This window comes from Canis aureus, chromosome 14 (assembly GCF_053574225.1).
Source record: "Canis aureus isolate CA01 chromosome 14, VMU_Caureus_v.1.0, whole genome shotgun sequence".
Lineage (NCBI taxonomy): Eukaryota > Metazoa > Chordata > Mammalia > Carnivora > Canidae > Canis > Canis aureus.
In genome coordinates, this window is record NC_135624.1 from 65,304,906 (window position 1) to 65,325,779 (window position 20,874).

Here is a 20,874-nt window from a genome sequence, read left to right on the forward strand (position 1 = left end):
TGGATTTTGAAGGAGCCAACCCTCCCTTCTCCACATAGGTTTGAAAATAACTGAGAGAATGACATGTAAAAACCAAACTGAGATCAGAATGTTCCCTTTATTACTTTGGGAGCTAGGTGAGAATATACCTTTGGTGAGCAGAGTTAAAAAAAAAAAAAAGTGAGAGGGTCAAATCTGCCCCTTAAAATTAATGTCACGGAGGTGTGGTGGGGAATGTGCACTCCCTCTAGGCAGGCAAACTTCAGGACTCCGGAGCAGGAGGGATCTGGGCCCCGCGGGTGCCTGGTCTCTCCTCCCAGGCTCACCAGCAGACAGAACCAAGGGATCAGGAGAGGCCAAACTTGTTACCTTCATGAATGTCCCTCTGCCTGGAAAAGAGAAACCTGGAGGTTAGTTTACTACATTAACCAAAACAAACAACACCATCTGTAGCCTTCTACATTCCTGAGGAGGAGGCCACGGCCAAGAACGGAGCTGGCCTAGGATAAAGGAAAAGTCGTCCTTCCAACGCTTCTGTCGGTGCTTCGTGCTGCTAAGAGAGCACAGAGACTTTGTTTACTAACTAGGCTTTTTGATATTTTTGAGCCTGCTAGAGCGGGTCTGCACCAAGTTTGCAGTCATGGCTGCAGAAAGTTGAATTGCTCTGAATAATAGAAGAGGGTGAATTTTTTGATTTGGGGAGAATCAGCAAAAAATGGAGTGGAGAGGAGCAAAATGCAGAGCACACAGGGCTCAGTAGGGGCAGAGGAAGGAATTCAGAGGTAGAGAGGAAGTCGGAGAAGTTGTACTCTATACCTCCCAACATTGGCACAAAAAAAAAAAAAGAAAGAAAGAAAGAAAATTTTGCCTAACATATTGGGACTGGTCTGGAGTTTCCACCAACATGCAAGTGCAAGATTACAGGAAGGGAGCTGCATCAATTCCAGTTAAATGTGACAGGTAAAATAATCCCAGAAAGCCAGAGTACTGGGAGAGTCCAAGCCTGGGACACTGCAGCTCCCCCCTACTGCTGGAATCACAGCTGTGCGGTCGGGTGGCCGAAAGACAGAGGGGTCAGTGACAGCACAAAGTCCCCGGACAAGGTGAGGCTACAAGATCAGGGGGAGGGGAAGGAGGGCAGAGATGGCACAAAGTTTGATAACTAGAAAATTGTTCTTACACTTTGATCTTGCATCCTTGGGGAGCTTGGAAAGCCTGTTTTCCAGGGTGCTGTCAGAAAAGGAATGAAACATATAGGCCACTTTAGCTGAAATCTCTGCAACTGCCCCTTCCCATCTGTTCCTCTAGGCACGCAGCCTGTTTCACTTAATTTACACATAACGACTTTCTAATTACTGATTTAAGTGCTTCGCCTGAGAGGTTTCCTTAGAAACTGCTTCAGAAACAGTTTAGTGATTCAAAAATCTAAACTTAGAATAGAAAATTGAGTAGAAAATTAAAAGAAAATAAGTTGGTGTCATTATTAGAATAAATGGTGTAATTGGACCTATCAACAGTCATCAGCATCCACATTTGAACCCCTGCCTCACGTTGCTGAGATTTTTCTTCACATGCATTCAAAAGGCTTTTCATGAGAGAGTAAAGATCTCTCAATTTTTTTTCCTTCTCTGCCTCTCTCTCTGTGTGTCTCTCATGAATAAATAAATAAAATCTTTAAAAAAATAAAAATAAATAAAATCTTTTGGGTACATTTTATGCAATGTTCACTGTGCTGGGACAGCAAAACCGCAGGACGTCAACAACACTCTAAGCTTATTAATAAAATGGATAAAAATGGTACCTACTTGAGGGGCTTGAGGATTAAATGAGATAACGCAGTATGTATGTCCATCACAGCATTTACATGATCTTCTTTTCCAGTTATGCAAACTAAAACATGTATTAAACTCCTTCTGTATACGCCAGGCACCATATCAAGTGCCAAGAATGCAATGACAAACACGATGCGGACGGTGCTCTCTCTCGGAGCTCACAGTCTTGTCCCCTTCTCCACAACCGTTAATAAATTGGTTGGCATCTTGATAACAACCAGGCTCTTTTAATGGAACACTTACAGATTTAAGATAATAATAATCAGCCGACTGACTGCCAATTGTGTTCGTATGTTAGAAATTTTCAGGATATCCATTTGAATAAAGTTATGATCGTATAAAGCAGTACACATAAGAGAGTAACAAAATTTAAAATATAAGCAATGAATAGACACTGATTGGGCTTAATCTAAAGGTGAATGGAGAGTTGTCTCTAAATGCTGGGACTCTGCATGTTCATATTTGAAAAAAATAAAAATAGCTGGTACCCTATGAAATTTTCCCTGTTTAGTTAATGAACGTTTTTAAAAATACATACTACATTTCTTCTGATTCTCTGTCTAGAGGGAGAATTCAAAGTACAGAGTACTTGTGGCCAGCACTAGAGAGAGGGAATTTTGAGACCTATTCTCTTTTGGCCCTTTCACCCCCTCAGCTTCACCCCACCCATCATTAAACCTTTAATTGGGAAACTTTCAAAACCAGCAAAATATGATGTGTAATTTCCCTGAGATAAAAACAACATAACAGTTCTCAAATGAAGGCAGTGTGCCCCACCGACTAAGGGTTTCACTACCATATAATTAAGAATAGTAACTCATTTTTCCTCATTGTAGACAGAAAATCACTAGCAGAACAATCACCGGCTTCAGGCTTATTTAAAGATAGCACGTGAATGAGGCATCTAAAAGCGTTTGGCTCCTTTAATGATCAATACATCTTCTAGCATTCCTTCAGACGATGGAGAAATACTACCTAGCGTCTTACTGCCTTCTGTGGTTCCTGCACATAAAACATCCCTTTCCCTGACACAGAATTTCTTACATTCTTTTTTTCCCCTGCTCCTGTGCCAACTGTATTCTAATACACGTACCCAATCATATTTATCTTTCAACACACGTTCAACCCAGTGCTGCTGCATGAGTAGGCAAAGAGAAGAATCCCTACGACGGATACAATTCGAGTAGGAGAAGGGAGAACTTGAGAGAGAAGAGCACTCAGAACCCGGATGTGCCGAACTATATGTACCTTGGGTACAGGAGTATACACACACATAGAACCCAACAATTTATGCCCACAGCAAAGACTAAGCTCAAGTGCCAGGTTGCTTGATATAATTGTAAACAAAGAAAAATCATTATTCTGTTTTTAAACATCAAAAGAATGAATGTTCGATAAGCTAAAGGCCTGCCTGTGACACAAAATCCCAGGGTTTAAAGAAAATGGCTCAGATATTTACAATTCCTCCCACTTGTCTCTTTCTAGTCCCATAGATACTATGAGTGTTGCATTAAATACCATCTATTCTGTTATAATGTGATCCTTATGTTCCTAAGAAACTTTAGTTCTCTAAAATCATGGAGAGAAAAGAGATTGGGAGCTAGAGAGTTCCAGAGTCTTAACAACAAATTTTCATTTTCCTGCAGAACTCTCAGGAATAGAGTTGACTTTTTAATGGCTCTAAGCTGTATATACAGCTATAAATGGAACTTCCGATTCTTGGTAATTACTAACTCAAGACAAAGACTGTGCTTTCATAATGTTGCACTGATTAACACAGTATTTCTAGATTTTTATAATTGCTTTGCCTGTTGTTATTACAAACAAATCTCAAAGCCAGTCAAGTAAGCTGCTTGGAAGCCAAAACTTTTTTTTTTTTACCCTACATTCATTTTCATTATGATTTATTGTATTATGATCATATACCCCTATATTCCATATAAGTCATAGTCCTTTATTAATCATTACTTTTTTAAGTGAGGAAAACTGGCATGTTTTTAAAACCTCTCAAAATGAGTATCAGCAAAAGAATTAAAGTATAATAACCACCAACTCCCTGATAAAATCTCTACTTTCTCCGTAATGCCCACAGAAATGTAAGGATATGACGGATACCTATACACACATTTTAAGTGCAACTCCTGCTTTGGACTAAGAGATCGATCTTTTTCAACAGGTAATCATTATCACTAGAAATCTGGAAAGGTGTTAAGAAATTTGTAATTGACTTTAAAATAATTCAGCAGAGACGATATAGAATTATGGATGTGCCAGTTGGCTTAAGCTTCAGCTCTAAGGCAAGCAATTACTCTGTAAAATTCGGACTCCAGCTGCACCCCTATGGGTAATACTCAGGCTTGATCCTTAAATGTCCTGCTCTGAGCCCTTGGATTAGGAAGAATTCAGGTGCCTTATTCTGCCTCTGTACTGATGGATGTGTGCCTTGAGAAAATTGTTCTTATACTAAGGCAGCCAAAGCTTATAAGGACACAGAGCTAGGACTGCATCAAGCTTACAAAGCAAAGAATATAAACTGTTTTGTACCTCTTTTCTTTTCTTGTCTTTTCTTTTCTTTTCTTTTCTTTTTTCTTTTTTCTTTTCTTTTTTTCCCCTTCTTCCCTTCCCTTCCCTTCCCTTCCCTTCCCTCCCCTCCCCTCCCCTCCCTCCCTCCCTTTCTTTCTTCTTTCTTTCTTTCTTTCTTTCTTTCTTTCTTTCTTTCTTTCTTTCTTTCTTCTTTCTTTCTTTTTCTTTCTTCTCTTTCTTTCTTTCTTTCTTTCTTTCTTTCTTTCTTTCTTTCTTTCTTTCTTTCTTTCTTTCTTTCTTTTTTCCAGATTGATTTGAGCCAGGCAGGGGTGGAAGGAGAGAGAGAGAGTCTTAAGCAAACTCTGAACTCAGCGTAGAGCTCGATGAGGGGCCTCATGCCAGGACCCTGAGATCATGACCTGAGGGGAAATCAAGAGGCAGATACTTAACTGACTGAGTCACCCAGGCACCCCATGTTTTGTACCTATTTTCTAAAAAACATTTGTTTAACAAGTATCTGAATGTGTGGCATTTTTGTTCTGCAAATTGCTTTCATTCTAATCTAGTAGCCAGGTTATAGGGCATTAATTTAGACCAGGTCTCAATAAAAAGTTGCCATATGGAGTCTAAAAGTTTATGTCCTGGTTTCCAAGCTAAAATTTCTATGTGATAGTGAATGAAATCTTACTAAAATAAGAAACAATATTTATTCCTTTAGTTCAGGTGAGAGTAGTTTAGGAGAAAGGGATGAGTAAGGTCAAAAAAAGGAGATGATCTGTAATTACTTTGTTGCAGTAGTCACTGGACTAAAAAATTTTGAAAACTTGCTTCAGAATAATCTTCTGGCTTTTAATTCTAATTTGAATAATGATGATATATTCAGGAATAACAAAGTATCCCTTGCGTTAAGCAACAAAATGGTGAACAAAGTAGCATAGAAAAAACAACTTGAGGAGACACATGACAAATTCACTAGGTAAAAGGATGATCTTTTTTTATTCTGAATCTTCAACAAATCTCTTAGTTTCCACACTATCTTTAATTTAATGCTTATTAGAGATGAACAAGTAATGTAATTGAGTAAAACAAACTGAGTATATTGAAGTTACTATGGTAAATTGGAAAGAATATGCTTTTCTAAAGTAAAAACAGCTGCTCAGCTCCCATCAGTGGTGGCCAAGTTGACACATGGGCCAGTTTGTCCAGTTTTTGAAGAGAATCCAAAAATCCATATTTAATGTGAAATTTCCTAAATCTCATAGGTTTACTATTAATACTATGTGACCAAGGATTCACTCAGCTGGTCTGGGTTAACTACACTCTGCACATTACAAAGGTTTGGTCTTTGTCTGCCTCCTGGATGGTAACCTGTAAGCCTTTGGAATACCCTGCCTGATAAGGGGGTTTTGTTTACCTAAAGGCCTTAGACCATGTCAGATAGGCTATGCCAACAATGTGATTTAGGGTACGTGATATCAGCCTAACATCTGAACAGAATGGCCACCTATGTGACCAACTAAGAAAAACATTGGATACCAAGGTTCATGTGAATGTCCCTGGTGGCAACACTCCATGCATGCTGTCACACATCATAGTTGGGATAACTAAACACTGTTCCCAAGACGACTGGGATTGGACACCTGGAAACTCTGCCTCGTGTCTCCTAGACATAGCCCTATATATATTTTTCCATTGCTAATTCTAATTGTTTATCCTTCTGATGTAATAAACTGTAACCATGAGTATAACGGTCTTTCTTTGTTCTGTAAGTGCTTCTAGCAAATCACTGAACCTAAGGATGGTTTTAAGGACCCCTAAAAACAAATACTAATTTTTAAAATATCAAACAAAACCAACTATGTGAGCCCTATTTGAGTGCAGACCATTAGTCTGCAGCTTCTGATTCTAGTTCTAAACCCGAACAAGTTAGAAATAACCAAAGGGAGGTGGTATGGTAGAACACTAATAATGTATGAATAGGCACAGAAGGCATAGCTATTCATTAGTTGCCTTCACAAGAAAGTTTAGGAAAAAAATTCTGAGGAAGTTAGACTAAACTCACTGGAAATCAACATTTTATTTTCTTAGGGTGGACACTGAAGTATCTCAGGGTTTCTGTAGCCCCTAAACTTAATATAGAGATGGGCGTCCTGTGTTTAATCCTAAAATTTGTTTCTAAGTCTTTTATTGTATCTTGATTCATAAAAACGAAGGATGTTACTATTATATTACTGTTACTTAGTTGCTTCTACTGGGCCTTAAAGGAATATCAATCAGAGTAATTCTAAGATCTCATGATACAGCAGCATAAGCAAATAAAAGAATAAGCAAAAGCTAGAATAAATAGTGTATTAATACTGAGAAATCACTTTCATTAGTTCAACTTAACAAATATTTCTTTAGTATGCAAGCTTATCCAAGACCAATATGAGGTTCCAGAGACACAACAGTAAATAAAACAGTCCTGTCCAAATGAACCAAGGGGGCAGGAGGCAAGACCATATTCCCATGGAAAAAGAAATGCTAACTATAGAACACTATATTCAAATTTTTAAAATCTGCTCCTCTCTCCTTGAGCCCCCTGGCAAAGGGGAAATACTTTTTACTAGAATAATCTCAGAGTAACTGTGAGCATACTATTCTCATTTCTAAAGGAACCTCAAATCAGGATAGTTGACATGTGATGGTCTTTCTCAAATGCTGGCGATGTTTTGAGTTGGCTCCTCGGCCACTTCCTGAGAGTTGGAATAGCACTCTTGCTCATCAGATGAGTGTCTTCACAACCCACTCTGACCTACTACATTTTCCTTGCATTTACTTACTTTGAAAGCAGGAAAAAGTTGTACTCTATTCCAGAGTTTTATGTCCAATCTTTTCAGTTTTAAAAAAATACTGGAAGTCTCATTCATCATCTTTTTTTTTTTTTTGAGATAAAATATCAGTCTCTACCTGAGGTTGCAAAAAAGATAAATCAGTTATAACCTTGGTCCAACACAAGGAAGCAGTGTATAAGCTAGGAATCATGTTGAAAGAATACAAATGAGTTGTTAAGATGGCCTAAGAAACTTTATTGTTGCTGCTTTGGGAATTTAGCTCTATAGTGTTATTATAAGCAAATATGTCACATATGTCATTTCATAATGAAACACTTCTGTTTTTAAGGCATATTTAACATCTGGATACCTCTAGAAATCTTAAGGTACAGAGAAGAGAATAATTAAATTAGCAATAAAATGTCACTCTGTGAGGGGAAACTTAGTTCAATGGGAGCTACAGCACTACACAAACTATTTTTATTCTTTGATATACATGGCTAAATTATGTAAACTTCATTTGGCCCTCAGAGAAAAGGGAACCTTTATTATGCATTATGTTTATCACTAAATTTGAACAAATGCTTCATTTCTCTATTGTTCTATAAGATGAATGTACCTTGCCCCTTCCTTTTGCCTCAAAGATAATTACCAAATGAACAAATATAAAAAAAAATACATTCTTTAGATAAAACAATTTATCATTTATTTATTGCAAAAATGCCACGATTTACCAAAAAGTTGCTGAAGACAATAGCAACAAATGAATAGAGATGGGAGGAATGACAAAGGGAAACAGTAAGCAGATATAGGAAACAGAGACTTAGGAAGAAACAGAGATGAAGTAAAGAGTGGGATAGCATGAATCCATGGTCTCCAAGCACCACAGAGATTTCTTCAAAGAAATAGGTATCATTTAGGAGGAGCTATTTTTTATAGCAATATGCCCAATATTTACTCAAAGAGGAGAAATTTTTTTGTCCAAGCAATTTAACTTAAAAATCGACATCCATTTTAGCTGCTCAAAATAGCATTCTTTACTTATCTAAATGAAACTTTGATTTCTGTAATTCTGTCATTTTCCATAAAATAAAAATGCACTATTTTATCTTTTATTGGGATGGAGTCTTGCCTACTGGCAAAAGAGTAATTATATAGCTATTATGTCCTGTATCTTGTCTTCATAGTAGTGATGGTTAATTGTATGTGTCAACTTGGTGAGGCCAGAGTGCCCAGAAATTGGTCAAACATTCTGGATGTTTCTGTGAAAGAGTTTTTTGGATGAGATTAACACTAAAATTGGTGGACTTCAGGTAAAGCAGATTACCCTCCAAAGTGTAGATGGGCCTCATCCAATCACTTGAAGGTCTTAATAGCTCAGAGACAGACACCATCACCAGCACCATCCTGTCCCAACCAAGAGGTAATTCTGTCAGCAGACTGTCTGGATTCAAAGTGCAGCTCTTTCTTTGACACAAAGGGCAGTCTGTAGCCCACTGGCCTACCCTGGTGATTTTGAGCCAATCCTTATTTGAACACATAATAATAAATAAATAAATAAATAAATAAATAAATAAATAATAAATAAATCTTATTTGAACACATCCTGTTGGATCTGTTTCTATGGAGTATGACTAATACATAGTATAATGCATATCCTTTGCTATCTGAATCTATTCAGAATATTCTATTCTGAATTCAGGTGGAGGAGGGAACTTCTATTTAAACCAGGATAAATCTTATAAATCATCTAATACTCTGGTGTTCATTTTTTAAAAGCTATACAGCTATTTCTTGAAAGGAAATGTCATACAGAAGCCACTATATGAATTAGATAAAAGAAAAGCTATACCAATTAAAACAGGAGAAAGTATCCAAAAGCCACCCCACTGGCTCTTGACTTATTTCTAGGAGAAACATGGGGATCTTTAAGAAAGGCTTAAGGTTCTACAGCTTGGAAACTGAATTACAAGTATTAAGGGGTGTCTGGCTGGCTGGCTTAGTGGGTAGAGCATGCGACTCTTGATCTTGAGGTTTTAAGTTTAAGCCCCGTGTAGGGCATGGAGCTGACTTAAAAATAAAGAAAGAAAGAAGTGGAGATCTGAATTACAAACCTTAAAAGGTAGAGCCTGAGAGGGAAAAGATTTGCCAAAAATGGAAATACTAACTAAAGAAGTCTGATGATTGAACTCAGTTCTCCAACTTCTAATATTGCATAACATTCTTTCTGCCATTTTACACTGCCTTTTGAGTTTTGGATAACTTTGAAGGGTCTTTTAATGAAAGAATCATGAAATTAGATAAACCCAAAAATTATATATTACTTACTTAAGAAATACTATACTCCAGGCTCCATAGATAGATATAATAATAAGGTCAATCTACATTTGTAAAAGTTGAGGAGGCTATAAACCATTAGAGTGAAAACAAAGCTGAAGATGTTAAGAGAATGACAGGACGAAAATTTAAATAGAATATATATTTAAATATAAAAGACAACAGTAATAAAGCATGAGAAAAATCTATTAACCAGGCAAATCTCTGTAGAAAGCATAAAACATTTTTTTCCTGTGTTAATTATAAGTTTGAAGTGAAAACACTTCATATTAACTTAAAGACCACTTTCCATTTGAGTTAACACAGTTAATGTGACTGTCACACTGAAGGAGAACAGTCAACAAACTAAATAATGCTCCTTATGCATTTCCTAAAGTTCTATTATGCCTCTAGAGACTGTATAACACTCTATGGTCTACAAAGGGCTTCCAAATAAATTACTTTCTTATTTATTTCAGTTTAGATATTTGTAATCAAATTATTGATAAGCTTATCAATTACATAAGCTAATTATGTAATTGATAATAAATTAAGTTATAAAAATGTGATTAGTCAAAAGCATCAAGACAATATCATTAAGGTCAAGTATCAATACTTTCACAAGCTGACATATTAGTTTTGTATTGCTGCATTACAAATTACTACAAACTCAGCAGTGTAAAGCAATATCCATTTATTAGTTCATAGTTCTATGTGTCAGAAGTCTGGACACCTGGAATCTATGCTTACAGTTTCATAGGCAGAAGTCAAGATGATGGCATTGGTGGGATCTTATTTGGAGGATCTGGGGAGAATCTGCTTCCAGGCCCATTCACATTGTTGGTAGAATTGAGCTTCTGGCCTATGTAGGACTGAGGTCTTCGTTTCTTTACTGGCTATTGGCCAAAGGTTATTCTCAGCAAATAGAAGCCACCCTTCAGTTCTTGCATGTGGCCCCTTCCATCTTCAAAGCCATCAAGGATGCATCAAATCCTTCATGTGCTTTCATTCTATCTGACTTCCTCTTCTGCCATCAGCTGGAGAAAACTCTCTGCTTTTAAAGTGCTCATGTGATTTGGGGGCTTGGGTGGTTCAGTCCGCCTCTTGATTTTGGCTGGGGTCACATCTCAGGGTTGTGGGATTGAGCCCTGCATCGGTCTCTGTGCTGTGTGTGAAGCCTGCTCCGGATTCTTTCTTTCCTTTTCCCTTTGCCCCTCTTCCCCTAAAAAAGTGTTCAGGTGCCTACATTAGATCTACCTTGATGATCTCTCTTTGGATTAACTCAGAACCAACTGATTAACAACCTTAATTACATCTGGAAAATGCCTTTTCCATGTAAAATAGCATAATCACATGCATGATATTCACAGTCCTAGAGATTAGGGCAAGAGATGTTGGGGAGTCATCTTTAGATTTTAGCCAAGCCCAGTTGTTATCTGCAATTAAAACAGCTACTTTGCCAGCCTTCCCCAATAGAAAAAAGTTCTTTAGAATATTTAAAAATTTACCTTCCCCCCTCCAACACCTGTTATTTCCCTCTCCCCCATGAGAATTTCATAATGCATTCATTCTTCCCTACTCCCTTCTCTTAGGCTTTGTGGGCACATTTTAGTATTTATTTTAAAATCTATTATGAGGTAATCCCTTGTGTTTTAGCCATCCTTACTTAACATTATGCTGTTTATTCTCAGATAGATTATATTCATCCATTAAGATCTAATTCTTATTAATCTTATTCACTAGAGTATCCTCATTGTCAACAACTATTTTGGCATGTATTAGGCACACAATAAATATCTCTTGACAAATGAATGGATCTGTTCCTATGGTAAGGCTCATTGTCCATCATTTATTCCTGTCCTCTTCATCTTTCCTCTGGCTTGGGTTGTTTGTTTGTTTGTTTTTTAAGATTTTACCCATCTATTCATAAGAGACAGAGAGAGAGAGACAGAGAGAGAGAGAGAGCAGCAGAGACATAAGCAGAGGGAGAAGCAGGCTCCATGCAGGAAGCCCAATGTGGGATTCGATCCCAGGACGCCAGGATCACTCCCTGAGCCAAAGGCAGACGCTCAACTGCTGAGCCACCCAGGTGTCCCTCTGGCTTGAGTTCTTAATTTTTGAGTTCATTTATATCTCAGCTAAACTATCTTAAGTATTTTTCTCAGAGGAGTCACTTGGATGACTGTTTTATTACCTATCATTGAATGTCTTTATTCAGGTGAATAATACCTTGGCTGGATATAGCATTCCTGAGGTATTATTTTTTCTCAGATTTTATTCAATTGTCTTTTAGTTTCCTTTCTTTATAGATAGGTATTCTAGTGGCATTCTTCTTCTTTTTTTCTCAATAGATAATTTAATCTTTCTTCCTGGAAGATTGTAAAACTTTTTTCTTTACCCATTAAAGTTAAAGAATTTTACCAGAAAATAACTGGGTATCTTTTCTTAACAGTTCAGCCTGGGACCTTGTAAATGCTTTAAATCTGCAGACTCCAGACAGCTCAGCCTTGAAAAATGTTCCCCTAGAATTTGACAGTGTCTCCTCCATCTGTTCTCTTTTCCCCTTTTGAATACCTACTACCCATATGTTCAGTTTCCTGGATTTACCCTCCAATCTTTTATCTTTTCCATCATAATTTCCATCTAGCTGATTAGAAGACAGACCCTCAGGCAGCAGCTTTTAAAGTATGCAAATATATACAGTCCTGTGGGACTGCAAGCATACGCCCCACTGGCCACCAGAGTCAAGCAATGTACAGATGTCCCCTGGTGGCAAGGTGCAAAACTCAGGGTACCAGAAGAGCATATTAGCTTGTTTGGGAGTGATATGGTGAATGGTAGCTAGGCAGAGAGAGAGGACAAGGATGATGTTCATCAGCTTCCATTCCCTGAGAGCACCTCTGTCTGCCTCTAGCTTTATGCCAAACCAGAAACCTGACCCTTAGACCAAAGCTCTAGAATAAGCATAAGCAAGCAGGCCTTTTTGACAGAAAGACTGGAGTGTGTTTTGGTCTGCTGTCTGTGCAGTGCCCCAGGAAAGGCAGCCTGCCAAGAACTGTCTCTCTGAGTGGACAGTCCCATGGGACTCAGGATCACAAGCACCCCTGCTTGTGACCAAGGGGTGTCCCCTGGGTGGCAGCTACAAAACCAGGGACACCAGACACATGTAAAAGCTCCCCTCCAGGAAATATTGATGCTCTGGAGTGAGGCAATAGGGGAGCACCAAGATGGCACCCATTGGCTGAAATGAGGCAAAGGGAGAACGTATATAAATGGTGCCTCCTGGGGAAAAAAGGAAGATGGCAATTGCCAGCCAGAATAAGACACAGGGGAAGCATATAGGTGGTGGCTTGCAGGAAAAAGAAAAAAGAAAGAGAAAATAGATAGTGCCTGCTGGCTAGAGGGAGGCAGAGGGAGTATGTGAAGACAGGACCTACCAGCTAGCAGGCATCTAGATGTGTGACAAATTAGATGCCTGCCCCTCAGACCAGGGCTTTAAAATTAGCAAATGAGTCCAAGAGCTCAGACCCTTGAAGAGCTGTTTCTCAGAGCTTCACGCCCTTGTGGGTCACATGGACATGAGCCCGATTAGTTTTTAAAGGTAGATGTTTTGAGGCTTCTCTCTCAGGTATCAAAAGCTGTGTTCAATGTAGGGTTCAAACCCTTCTTCTTCAGGAGGAACCTCAAGGTTTGGATTTCACTCCCAATTGCAGGTCACTGCCCCAGGGACAGGCCTTATGGCAAGATTGTGTCCCAGCCTCTCCTACCTGCTTCAAGTGGGACTTATCTCACTCACCAGATGTGCAGGAGTTGCTCAGATAGTCTTTAAGTATTTTTCTTTCAGAATAATTTGTTCCATATGTAGCTGCAGATTGGGTTTGTCCATGGAAGGATGGGAGCCTGGGATCCTCCTACATCACCATCTTGAACTGGAATCTGCTCTCCAGTGCTTCCATCTCTGTTCTTCTGTGGCATATGTTCTGATAGCTCAACTTGTTCCTTCTCTCTTGGGTGGTTGGACCCTCTCAACTGGGCTGCTATCTTTCTTTGTAGCTTCTTTGGGATCTGGATTTGATTGTTGAGAAAGCATAGAGGGCAGTGAGATTCATGGGCAGTGATAGGCAAAAGGTTCTCAGGATCTGTAGCATGTGATGAAAAATCAGGGTCCCAGTCAGTCCTGGTACCAGAATTTCTCTGTTATCTCCTACTCTGAACAGCAGGGTAGATGCAAATTAGCCTTTCAGCTCTCTCTTGGTCTGTGGACACTTAGGGAGGGGGAGACTGAGCACACTTACCTGAAACTGAGGCCGATATCCCCCCAAGATATTCAGAGGATTGAGTGCCCCGTGCTTGCCAAGTGCTTACAAAGTGTTCTGTAATCCAAGCAAGGCCTGTACCAGTTCTCACCAAAAGGACCAAGAGTGCCGAAAGCCTCATCCACACCCCAAGACCCACAGGCTCGACAGATACCTGGCCCAGGGGAGTCAAGTAGTTTCAAACTGAAAGTAGAAGAAAGCAAGCTGTGCCACCACCTTCCTGGAATCACTCAAACCTATTTAATCACGGAAAGAACACTTCCACTATATGACAACTGTTACCATCCTAATAACCAGTGTTTAGAATTAGAGGTTTGTAGAACATACTTTGGGAAATGAGGTAAACATTCCCTTAGGGAGCATCTTTAATGCAAACTGACTTGTTTAGGAAAATATATTTTCATAATGCAGGCTTTGGTTATCATCAATGCTTCAAAAACAGTGCTTTTGATAAACCCAGAGAGAAAAATCACTGAAAAGGAAATAAAAGCAAAACAAATGCTCCAACTTTATATAATGTTATCTGCATATTTTGAGAAAATTTCACTATTTGGTGAGAATTTAGATGAAGGCACACGCAAATTTAATACTCAAAAGAGGGGAAAACTGGCATCAGGGTATCCTCTGCTTGCCAAGCTGGAAGAATGTTATTGAAGATTCCTTACATAAATGTTCCTTGACCTTTGAGTGAACTAGCAGGTCTTAAACATTGCATTAGCCAAAGCAAATTCCCATAGCAAATAAAGTTTTTAGATGAATGCATTAGATTTTCCCCCCTTCAGTCTAAAGAGGAGTAACCATCAAGCATCATCAGGAGCAACGAGTTAACATTTTGAGGTTGATTCTCAAAGACCGCTGGGAGTCTGATACAGAGTAAACATTGTTTCGGTTCTAACAGAGGACCTGGGTCAAGTAGCTGATGGAAAAATGACTTAGATCCTTATTGTAAGATTGTTGCCTGAAACTACTGCTTAAAATGTCCAGTCCCCGTATTCCATGGTCTTCTTGTAACTGTGGATGGCAGTTTTTAGGACAACTAATGATATGGGTGTTTTTAAAACCATTACCTAAATGGGATGTTTCAAATAATGTTTTATTTGAAAAAAAAATGTTTTACTTGCTTGACCATTATGAGACTTCTGTTAAAAGTAAGATTGTTAGTCTAGAAAGAAGATTAATAATTGATTATTCTAGGATTTATGGAGCTTTTTCATTAATTCTTCAGTCACATGTTTAAAAGGTACTTTGGCTCTTTGGGGGTGCCTGGGTAGCTCAATCAGTTAAGTGTCTGAGTCTTGATTTCAGTTTAGGTCTTGATCTCAGGGTCCTGGGTTTAAGTCCCATGTTGGGCTCTATGGTAGGCATGGAGCATACTCCTTCCCTCTTCTATTCTAGCATAGCATGAGAATTTTAGGAGGGCTAAAATTTTTGAAACCATGTATGTCTGTTTTCATTATTTATTTATGAGAATATATGATGATTTTATATTTCTTACCTTTGTAGATTTCAGAGTTCTTTTTAAAAAAAAAAATTTAAGTCACATCAATTAGGCCCAACTTTCTCAAGTGCTAAATAACAGGTTAATAACAAACATTTTCATTCAAGAAACTGGGTTCTTAAGACAAATTTCAAAGTTCAAAAAAACTAAGCAGTTCAAGAATGCTGGAAGCATCGTAGAAAAGCTATAATTTTGTTTACTTAAGGCTTTCATAAAAGAAAAGATCAACTTGAGGTGTTATAGAATCATGACAGTACAATGTGAGGGCTCTTACAAGAAATGGTTGACCAAAGACCAATAGTCACTTACTCTGTAGCACTGGCATTGCCACTGGTCTGGTTTAAGTGATATTTTTTATTCTCTTGTCATCTGTTGGATGCTTTTAGCAGTTGCTACAGATGAATCTGATGAAAAAACAAATACTCTATTCCAAAATATTTTCTGGAGACTTCCCAAAGTAAATAATAAAACAAATGGCTTTCAATGTGATGGCTGCTCCTTCTGCTTTCTTCTGATTTTTGTTGCTCCAGATGAGCAGAACTCAGCAAGTGGGGCTCTGCTTTCTGTGCTCTCCACTTAGCTGACACCCCATCCCAGGAAAGGTGACCTTGGCATATTTGCTTCTTCCAAAAGAGAAGTAGTATATTATAGTTAGTATATAATCAGGTAGTCATGATTCCAAATCTTAAAATTTTCTAGACCTCCTCTAAACTTCAGTGTCTTCCTCAGCAAACAGCTTAATAGTCCTTCCTCACAGGCTTACCATGAGGATGAAATGGGATATGGTTCAGAGAGGCCTAGCATAGTGTCTGGCATGTGATGATCAGTAATGAATGTACCCGAAAATACACAGCCTCTCTCCTGAGTCTCTTCTCTCTCTTTTCTCCTTGCACTAGAGAAAAGAAAAGAAGAAAAATGCAGAAAAGAAGTGTTGGGACAAGGCATTACACTAGCATTGTCTGATGCATCAAGCCCCTCTCTGTCCTGTCCTCAGTTCCACAGTTGAAGGAGACAAGACTTTTCATAATCAGACCTTTCACATTCTTTCAGCCTTATCTCCTGCCTCTTCTCTACCCCACAATGAACTTTTCTCCAACTATCCATGCAAACACTTCATGAAACTTCAAACTCTATGCAGGTGCAGGTTGTTCTTCCTACCTAGAAGGCACTTTTCAACATGAGTCCACCAAAGTTCTACTCATCCTTTAGCACAAATATACTTCATTTGCGAATTTAAAGCACATCTCCAGCAGCCTTCTGAGCTTCTCTCTCATCTGTACTCCCATAGCACTTTGTTTTCAGCTTTCTGAAGTCTTGGATCATACTGGAATTTAATGATGAATTGTTAGGATTATCTTTCCTATCACCCTAGACATAGGTGAATCTGTCCAGGACAACACCCATCTTTTATGCTAGTGAGATTTATACCAGTGTCTGGCACTTAATACTTAATAAGATGTTTGTAATTAAAATAAATGGACACTCATCTTCTCAATTCCCCTGAAAATCCTATCTTTTCCCATTTGCATCAAATCTCCCATAATCTCTATTTTGATGCTCACTGCTCTGAAAACATGAAAGACATAATATATATGTGTGTATCAAACTAACACTTTATACATACACCTTAAACTTACACAATTCTGTGTCTATTGTATCTCAATAAAGCTGGAAAATACAAATCAACAAATCATGAAAGATAGCCATTGTTTGCTCAGTTGCCTCAGTTTAGCTCCCCCCAAAGCAGACTCTGAAACAAGGATTTTTACGCAAGCAATTTATTTGAAAGGTGATCCCAAAAACACCGAAAGTAAAGTGGGGGAAGTGAGACAGGAGAGAGAAGGCAGCAAATAAAAGTGAATCCCGCATGGGTGCCTGGGTTGGAGGCCTATGAGAAAACCATGTAAAAGAGAGGAATTTTCTCATCTGAGGAGTAAAGGAGCTCAAGAACTCACCCACCAACTCGTAGTCTCTGGGGAAGACTGCTCCTGGAGAACGTCAATTCCCTGGTCCTTCCATTTGCCACGTGCTGTGGCAGAGTAGCCACCCTTGGCTTTGAAGAAAATATCAGGCGGATTTGGCCTCTCTAACTGAAGTGGGGAGGCCTGCCTCAGAAATAAGAGCCAGGCATGAAGAGGAGCATACCTCTCGGGCACGGGCTTCCCACTGGAAACCTTGGTGTAGCCCTATCAGCAGCAAGGCCCTGACTGCAACCTGCATTCAGAATGACAAACATGGAACTTAAATAGCAAAAAATTTTCTCCCCAGAGATAGCAAGCCAACATGAAAGAGTAACAAGGATTTTTACAACAGCTGCTCCTATTTATAGTCTGCTGGTAGGATTGTGAACTAGAAAAATACATAAATGGATCATCTGGAGAAGAATGTTGCTGGAAGACAGAGGGGGCCCCTCAAATTCTCACTGCTCCCAAGGGAAGAATCCCTTCTTTTGATGATCTAGGCCGATATTTAAATGTCCTTGACTTCAAGCAATAAAAATAGGTTAGTGGACCTTTACTGTGCATCAGGGTGCAAAGCTGAGCTCATTTAATCCTCCCAACAATCTTATCAGATAATTACTGTTATACCTGCATTTTATATATCAGAAAACCAAAGGCAGATAAGTTAAGGAATCTGCTCAAAGTTATAGACTGTAAGTGTTTGGAGATGGGACTCTAACCCAAGTCACTTTAAATCTAGTATTCATATTCTTAACTTATTTTCATTAAGTTCATTATCCCATGTGCTCAATAAAGATCCGGTTAGTCAGTCTTTTCCATAATATTCTTCTTTAAATATCCCTTTTTTAAGCTAAATTATATTCATTGCTTTAGCCATTCCTCATATAAGTTATTCTCCTGTCTTCTTCTCATGTATGTTTCTGCCTCCCAACTTCTTAATTTTCGATATTCTTTAATAAAATATGTCTAACTGCTGGGTGTACAGACCTCATCTAATTCCTGGCAGGTCCATAAATCACAAAACTATTATTGAAAATTATGCATAAGCATTTGTGTTTAAATCTTGAATTATGCTAGCCAGATGAAAGCATCATTAAATTACTCCCAGATTTTAAAAAAAAATATAGCATGTGGGACATAAAGCAATTCTGGAGCAGAGTAAATTCATTATAATCTTGAGAATAACTAAATGGTACTTTGGGTGGTGAAAGTATTCTGGTTATGCTCATAAATAGGCTAACAAAGAAAATACGTTTTACAACTACCACATTCAAGGAAAATTTTGTTTTAAAGTTGATTTATGTTTGCAAATGTGTGGTGAGCTCTTTCAGTAAGGATCCTTTCCCAGACTCCTTAAACTGGCACAGTTTCTATTAAGTTTATTTTGCTTCTTTGCAATCAGATCTAGGGCATATGATACATATAGTGTGGCAAGTTTCAATTTTTCTTAAAATTTAGGCTCATTACCGTCATTCTGTGGGTCTTAAATTTCAGCAGTTTCCAAAATTGTAACTATATACTTTTTTTTGTTTGTTTTTGTTTTTGTTTTTTTTTGTAACTATATACTAATCAAAATCATAGTTGCTATATATATTACTCTTTTGGTCCCCTGTATTATAACCAGAATGTTAGGTGTAATGGAGGAAAGCACAAGTAGGGGCATATCTGTATGCCACTCGTCACTCATTCTTCTATGGCCCCTAATAAGACAAGAGATGCAACTACTTGCCCCTTTCTGACCTAAGTGACTTTTGGTGCATATGATGGCTTTCTTAGTTTCCCCCTCCAACTCCACTTTTCTTCTTACTGCTCTTGCCTTGATGGCTGACCTGCACAGACTCTATCAATAAGCTCCCTTGACCTCTGCCTTTTAGTTTGCTTTATGCAATGGGGAGCACTGATTCTATCTATAAGTCCGTTTTTAACTTCATATTACAGTTTATTCATCTGTGCATGCAATAGATATCCATTGAGTACTTCCTATGTGTCACTTTTTTTTTGTACTCATCATTGGAGATCCAATGGTTGCTAGGTAAATGTAGCATTTAAGTTTCATGATACTAACATTTTCACTTTTGAATCCCATGTTGAAAGTATTTTTTGGGACGCCCGGGTGGCTCAGCGGTTTAGCACCACCTTCGGCCCAGGTCCTGATCCTGGAGACCCGGGATCGAGTCCCACATCAGGCTCCCTGCATGGAGCCTGCTTCTCCCTCTGCCTGTGTCTCTGCCTCTCTCTGTGTCTCTCTCATGAATAAATAAATAAAATCTTTTTTTAAAAAAAGTATTTTTCTGTGTGTGCTTATCAAGTAATTTTCTACTTTTAAAAATTAATCATCAATAGATGAGCAGATAAACAAAATATTGTTGATACATACAATGGAGTATTACTCAGCCATGAAAAGGAATGAAGTATGATGTATGCTACAATGTGGATGAACCTCAAAAATATAAGCTTATTGAAGGACGCTAGACATAAAAGGTCACATTTGTATGCCTCCATCTACAGAAAATATCCCAAATAAATAAATCCCAAAAGATAGAAAGTAGATTGGTGGTTGCCTGGGGCTAGGGGGAGTGGGAAATGGGTATGAGGCTTTGTTTGGAGTGATAAAAAGGTTTTGTAACTACTAGGAGGAAGTGTTTGCACATTCTGAATGTAGTAAATGCCAACACATTATATACCCTAAAATGATTAATTTTATATTATATAAATTTCTTCTCAATAAAAAGAATTATTCGACAGTAAATACAGTGGCCGATCAGCATTTTACCAGCAGAGATAACCAGAGGTCACTATGTTAAGTGAGTTAATACCAGCTAAAAGCAAAAAATAAAAAATAAACAAAATAAACAAAACTAGGCTGTAATTTGTCCATAAACTAATCTTTTTTTTTTTAAAAAAAGATTTTATTTATTTACTCAGGGAGATACAGAGAGAGGGGCAGAGACACAGGCAGAGGGAGAAGCAGGCTCCATGCAGGGAGCCCAACATGGGACTGGATTCTGGGTCTCCAGGATCATTCCCTGGGCCGAAGGCAGGGCTAAACCGCTGAGCCACTCGGGGTGCCCAATTAATCTTTTTTTTAAGATTTTATTTTATTTTATTTTTTTATTTAAATTCAATTTAGTTAACATATAGTGTATTATTAGTTTCAGAGGCAGAATTTAGTGATTCATCAGTTGCATATAACATCCAGGGCTCATTACTTCAAGCGCCCTCCTTAATGCCCTCACCCACCAACACTCAGTTTTTTCCCTATAGTTAAGAGTGTCTGATGGCTTGCCTCTCACTCTGTTTTTATCTTATTTTATTTTCTTTCCTTAACCTATGTTCATCTGTTTTGTCCTAATTAATCAGACAGCTTTCTAACTGCCAGTTCTATATCTAAATTATCCTTAAACCAAGAAATGAAGTACTACTGAGAGGTTATCCAAGCATTCTAGATACTATACCATGTTTTATTATAAATTTATATATTAATTTTCTGCTTTATATAATAAAAACAGTCATTATAATAACAAAATTATGAAAATAGACAACATAACATCATTGTCACCATCTAACATTTACTGAGCCATTAGTATTGCCAGGAATAGGCTAAGTGCTTGAGAAGCATCATTTCCTTCAATGATG

At 38.2% G+C, this 20,874-nt stretch overlaps 1 long non-coding RNA gene across 1 annotated transcript; it reads right to left on the reverse strand.

Moving 5' to 3' along the window:
• Positions 1–78: 78 nt before the first annotated feature.
• Positions 79–2,353, reverse strand: LOC144282997 (uncharacterized). Its single transcript, XR_013351390.1, has 2 exons — positions 1,160–2,353; positions 79–368 (listed from the first exon to the last, which is right to left on the reverse strand). It is a non-coding gene; the product is annotated as an uncharacterized LOC144282997 (long non-coding RNA).
• Between the last annotated feature and the right edge of the window lie 18,521 nt (positions 2,354–20,874).